Genomic DNA, 7,138 nt, shown 5'->3' with positions numbered 1-7,138 from the left:
TTAACCCTTAGATTTTTTTCGGAACCCCATTTTTTTGTGATCAAAGGGGGAGAAGGAAAAAGTATAAGTCTAGGGGGAGGTAGACCAAAATTTAAATTTTCTATCTTTTTGCACTTAACTGCAAAATTAGTTAGTTTATTCTTTTTATGTCTATTTTATCCTACCTTAACTTGGGTTGCTCACATCAAAAAGGGGAGATTGTTGGAACCCCAAGGTTATTTTGGTGTGATCAACAAATTAAGTTAGGTTTTGTGTGTTTTTAACCTTGTGTCTAAATGTGCAGGAGATTAGGAGCATAGGTAGTCGAGCGGAAGAAGCAGCTAACGAGAAGGACGACACGCGGTGCGTCTGAGGGACGAGGCACTGCGGAAGAATACACCAGCGGACGAGAAGGAAGTGTGCGGTGGTTCCAAGGGACGAGAAGCCAGAGCGGAAGACTGGTCGGGGAGCAAGAGACGTGCCTAGCGAGAAGGTCGACACGGGGTGTGACCGAAGGACGAAGACTGCGGATGAGTATGCTGGCGGACGAGAAGGAAGCACGCGACGATTCCGAGGGACGAAAAGCCGGAGCGGAAGCCTGCTCGAGAAGACCGGAAGTTGGGTTCAGGTGAACCCTATTTCGGATGACAGAGATCACCCAAGCGAGCGAAAGACTCGGTCTGAGGCGAACGAAGCCGGAGCAGAAGACCCAGGCTGGAAAAAGTCAACGGGGTTGACTTTTCCAGCCGGGGTGCCCGAAACCCTTCCGAGCACCCGGAGTTGACTTTTTGACCGAATCGAGTTTTGACTCGATCTGAACGTTGGGGGATAAAGTTTATCCCCCCCAAGGCGCCCGGAACCCTTTGGGGCGCCCCGACCAAGGCTATAAATATAGCCTTGGTTAAGAAGCTTTTCAACAACTCAAGCAATTCATTCTTTCTGCACTTGTACGCTTTCTCTGTAGTTGAGCTTCTGTTTCTGTGCTTAAACGCTGTAAGAGGCTTCTCCGCCTGAAGGAGATATTCTAGTGCGCTTCATCTTCTTTGGATTAACAACATCCCCGGTTGTAACCAAGTAAATCTCTTTTGTCTCTTACTTTTAGTTTATTTGTTTAATTTATTTATGCAAGTGTTCTGCTGAGAGTTCGAGAATGGTTGGTTTTTATTTTTGTGTTTACAGGCTATCCAACCCCCCCCTCAAGCCGGCCCACAACAGTCCAACAAATTTGACCACTATCAATCGACTGTTATTATTCATCAGTCATTTGATGCCCAAACAGTCAAGTCCTGCAATTGATTCAGAAAGATTTTATTCATTGTTATAGTGTCATTAATCGACTGATTAAACCTATCAATCAATTGATGGGAAACAGTTGGGTTTTGAACTTTCTGTTCACTTTATTAAACTTTCTGTTCACTCTATTAGGACTCGTGTCAGCTAGAGAGGGTGAATAGCTCCGATTGCTTAGTCTCAATTACGTGCTCGTCATTTGAATGTGCAGCGGAATACTTAAATCAAATTTGACACTACATGTACAACACATTAGTTTTTACTTGGTATCTGTCTCTTAAGATGACTAATCCAAAACCTAGTCCTAGTGATCTACCACTACTAAATCTTATCCTTCTCTGATACCTTCCAGAGACAGAAAAGTCTCTTACAACTCTTTCACAATCAATACAATAGGAAAGTAAATATACAAAAGCAAATACAATGAAAGCAACAACTTCATAAAAATCTTGCTTTTAATCACTGTTGATTGCTTTGGAATGCTTCTTGTTGGTCTAGAAATGCAACAGCACTTTGTTCTCAAACATCCAAGAATTGACACTCAAAATCTTCTTGAAACTCCTCTTTTAAAGCCTTTAATTCGGCGCTGATTTTCGCCTATCAATCGACTGATCTTATCTATAATATGGTCTTTGACAATGTTCCTGCTGTTGAATAGCCACCAAACTTTCTAAAATCTATCTAATTTTGTCAATAATTCGAACATAAGTCAATGGATTCATTTGAGCAATCGATTGATAGCAATTAGTCAAATCTTGCAATCAAATCAACCTACTTCTATGGAACTCCTGATCGACGTCAATTGACTAATATCAACTATCAGTCATTTGATGTCATCAGTCGAGTTGAACAATCAAATTAACTTGCTTCTATTCGGTTCTGATCGACATCAGTCGACTGATATTAATCATCAACCGATTAACATTAATCATCAGTCGATTTGTGTCATAAGTTGATCAAGGGAAGTCCTAGTTGTAGGCTAGGCAAGGGGAAAAATCTTGGTATATCGTGGAAGCCAGGTGGATAGGTCTGGAGAACTTGATCCCTGGGTAGCCGAATACTGAGTCTTGGTGAGTGAAGCCAAGTGGAGAAAATCCTAGGGGGCGGTAACCTTAGGTCCTGGTGAGTGAAGCCAGGTTGAGAAAACCCTAGGGGGTGGTAACCTTAGGTCCTGGTGAGTGAAGCCAGGTTGAGAAAACCCTAGGGGGTGGTAACCTTAGGTCCTGGTAAGTGAAGCCAAGTTGAGGAAACCCTAGGGGATGGTAACCTTAGGTAACGAGAAGTCTTGGAGGAGTGAACTCCAAGTAAGGTTGATCGGATGGTTTAGGTAAATCTAGGTTTAGGTTCACCATTGTTTTCTGTATTATTATTGCTATTTGCTAATATAATATTGTAGGAAAAGTCTTAGTGGATCAGGCGATCAGACACTGAGCAGGCAGAAGTCCAAACAGGTCTGGAGGACCATGTTTGGCAGGTAAGTTGAAGTAAGCAACTGAAGGAGCGACAGTGAGGTAAAGTTCCTGAAGGGAACAACCTAAGGTCGTTGATCCAACTGAAGAAACCGGGTAGGTTTCTAAGTTAAGATCAAGACAGTTCTACTATCTTATATTATTACTCATGCATTTTATATTACTGTGTTAATCTTTGTTTTGCAGGATTATTGCCTAACACTGTTTTGCAGGTTCGACCCGATCGGTCGACCGAACATGAGGATCGGTCGACCGAACCAAGTTAACTCAAAGCAGGTATCAGTTCAAACCAAAACAGAGTTCAGTCTGGTCAAAGCTTGATCGGTCGACCGAACCAGAGGATCGGTCGACCGAACCATGATGACTCAGCATAGCCAGTTCATCAGCACCGATCAGCAGCAAAAGGAAAAGAAGCGGATCAGTCGACCGAACCTATGGATCGGTCAACCGAACCAATCAGCATTTTTGGTGCATTGAATGTTGATCTAGGTAAATCAAGACGAACAGGGAAGGAAGCTGATCGGTCGACTGAAAAATGGGATCGGTCGACCGAACCATTAAAGATCAGTTAATGTCAGAGAAGAGTTTTAAAACCAGTAAATGAACCTGTCTCCCTTTTTACTTTCCGCTGCATGATTCTGATTTAAAAGTAAAAGAAGAATTTTAAAACAAGCGATATTCCCCCCCCCCCCCCCCCCCTCTATCGCTTGCATCCGATCTATCACTTCTCACCTTAACTAATATCTTGTTGATCTCAACTTACTAGAATTTCCTTTGTTAAACATCTGGTTAATCTTGATCTATCGGGACTTTTCGTTGCCTAGTATTCAGTCAATCTTGACAAAACTTTTCTATTGGGACCTTGACGTCCGCTAGAGGGGGCGTTGAATAGCGTCTCACTCAAATCGTCACTTCCTACACTTATTAGTATGCAACGGGAAACAAAATACAAACTAACAAGAAGAAAGCTAAACCCTATAAACAATAAGGAAAGACAATAAACCAAAACAAATCATAACACAAGGCGTTTACATGGTTTGGAGATTAGAGCTCCTACTTCACGGCTGTCCGTAAGGTGGACGATCCCAATCCGTCGGTGGATGACTCCCCAGAAACCTCCGGCTAGCTCAAACCTCCTTTTCGGTAGAGAAACCTCATCACAACCTTGATCCAAACACTCTTAGATCACAAGAAGAGCTTGGAGGCTTTGGAAGACTACTAATAAGGGTTAACCACCTCTATTTCGTCAATCATGCCCAAGCACCCCGAGCTCTATTAAATAGAGATCGAGAGGAAAATACTAAGTTGTTTTCCCGCTACCAGTCGACTGGTGTACGCACCAGTCGACTAGTCCTTTAAGTGAAGTTGACCGTTACCCAATGGTCGACTACTAGTCGACTGCTACAGTGTACCAGTCGACTGCTACAGTACTGCTATAATGTCGTAACAGCGCCGCTACGGTGCTACTATAGTAAATCCTAAAAACATAAGATTTTACCCTGAGTACAATTACTCAACACTCGTCCTCGCCCGACCAACCTAGCCCTAGCCTTCTAGCCTCCTCCATCAGTCTCGCGTCCCTCGGATGTCTCCCCATTCTTCACATCTTTCCTTCTGGAGTTTCATTCGGCCTTGTCCTTGTTGTTGGGTCTTCCTTTGCCAAGAGGCTCCTCACCTTTGGGACTTCATCAATTGCCAAGTCACACTTGGATTTACGTTGCCAAGACTTCATACTTGGACTTACACCGCCAAGACTCATCCTTGGACTTTTCTCCTTTGCCAAGATCACACTTGGATTTTCCTCGTTGTACCTGTATCCTGCACACTCACAATGTATATCAAATACAACAATAAATCTAACTTAAATCTTTGCCCAAATATCAAAACCTAGAGCACCTAGATTGCTCCAACATTTTCCTCATCACCAAATGTCCGATCAACTTTAACACACTTGGACTTTACATCTCATGTGCACTCTTTGTTGGACTTCTGACTATCAAGTATCTAATCAATATGACTCACTTGGAATTCTTCATTATCAAGTATCCAATCAATCATGTCCTACTTGATGCCTCACTTAACTAACTAATATATTGATCAAATATCAAAATTCAACTCAAGTCAACTTGAATTTGGTCAACCTTGATCAAAAATTGATTGCACGAATACTCAGCTGATACAAGTAAGCATTGAAAATGAAAGAGGAATTAGAAAGCTAAAATCTTTGCAAGAACAAAAGCCTTTTAAGCTCTCTTCGTGATAGCATGTCTTTCAAACTCTGATAGTCGTTGGAAGCACTTAGGTATAAAGTGAATAGTGTATACAAATGTGTTCTAAAATGTGTTTGTGTTGTATCTCATGATCCCTTTGCCACTATATATAACCTCAAATTCGTATAAGGCCATAGACTTCAATAGTTGCTTATGTTCAACTTTAGTCGACTAGAAAATTCTCTTGTTGATTGAATCCTAAAGATGGCAACGTTATCCACCAACAACTAATTTGTCAATTGATTGAAAACACATTTAATTGATTGCTCAAACATCTAGTCAACTGAATCCAATTCTAATCGACTCTATTATGGAACAGAGAATTTATAGTTTACTCTTGAGAAAACTCAACACTTTAGATTGGAGGCTCACCTCTAGTTGATTTAATCTGCTTGAGATTTAGGTCTTCAACCTCTTGCCAAAAGCTCCAACTCTTGCTTTTGTCTTAAAATTCACCTTGCTAGGAATTTTGGATCTCTCGAATGCCCCATACTATCATTTGTTCCATCACTTTCAAATCCACCTCATTATAGGCCTTCTAACCATCGAGCCACTGATTGTATCAAGTCAACCATCATCCCAACGAGCTCTTCAAATTCCATGCGTGAGGATGATGTTCTAAAATTATTTAAATTGTGCTATGATCAGTATTTCTAAGTCAATTAGCCAACTCAGACTCACCAAGTAATTGATGTTTAATGATCCAAAGGGCAGGTCATCAAACACAAACATTTAGAGATAGCATGTCATCATTATTGCTTGCTAAATTTGAAATTGACGCCGGATAAAATAGCGACTATCCTGTAGACTAACGAGTCGAGAGATTGTAAGAGAATTCAAGAAGAGGGAATACCAAAAAAAAAAAAAAAATCATTAGATTTATCAAAAAATGATACATATCTTTATATAATCTATAAGCCCTATATCCAAAAAAGGAAAGAAATTCTAATATATAGACTTAAATTTAAATCTTATAGTAAAAAAAAGATTTTTTCAGAAAAGAAAATCTCATGGAAAAAATATAAATTAACATAATAATTGTTAATATTGACAAATTAAGATCCATAAATATCAGAAATATCAAAATTACTCTAAACAACATAAACAGAAATTACTAAAAATAGTAATAAAATTTTCAAAAGCTTGGTTGAAAACCTAGATGGTAGAATGTGGGTATGAAAGTTGGTGGTTACGGATACCCGATAATAAATATAGATTTTTAAGTTTTGCAGACATGAGATTCGACATAGTTTGATTTCAAATCCAAAGTTAAAATTTATACTTTTAAAATTTGGATTGATCATATATCAAAAATGGAAGGTTATGACCCGGACTCCTTACCGCCGATGAACTCACCATTTGGACCTCACTTTCTAGAAGCTCGACGTCATGTCCCTCTTGAAGCGAAGGAAAAGGGAAATGAAAAAAAAAACAAACCCTTTCAGCGTAGTCTTCCCTCTCCCTTAACAACATGCAACATGATTTCTTTTGAAGTTGCTAATATGTTTCCTTCCAAGCTCTTACAAATTATTTTCATGTCATCTTCTTTCTCTCATTTGTTCCATCATAAATTTTAAACTTGGACTCGAAAAAACTCAATCTCAACTCAAGTTCGATCTAATTGATTAATCGTATTGGAGTTGCAAGTGAACTAGCTAAAAAACCACTTTCAACTGGCTGTTTGTGTACCCACCGATCGATTTTAGTGGAAAGAACCTAGTGTTCATTTGATGATAGAAATAAAATTTACTCGTTCAAATAACAAAATCTTTGCCCTTGTAGCTCAGTAGTAGAGCATCAGTCTAGTAAACTGAAGGTCCGGAGTTGAATCCTGCGCGAGGGCCTTTTATATTTACTCTTAATATATTATTCTTCAAATAAAAGTTAGAAATCTTGACAGAAATTATTATATATTGAAAATTCATCCGGTTTACATAGGGGATTAACAATGAGGTGGGTTGGTTTAGACTTGAGTTTGGCCAAGAGTCAAGCTGACTTAACCTAAGCTCAATCTTGAGTCCACCAACCTAATTCCGTATTGATCAAGTCATGGGCCTACCACATGACCCCTATCGTCTCCATCAAACTGCAAAAGTATAAACAAAATTTGTTCATCAATAATCTCCAAAT

Source organism: Zingiber officinale, chromosome 7A (genome assembly GCF_018446385.1).
Source record: "Zingiber officinale cultivar Zhangliang chromosome 7A, Zo_v1.1, whole genome shotgun sequence".
Taxonomy (NCBI): Eukaryota; Viridiplantae; Streptophyta; class Magnoliopsida; order Zingiberales; family Zingiberaceae; genus Zingiber; species Zingiber officinale.
This window is presented reverse-complemented; position numbering follows the sequence as displayed.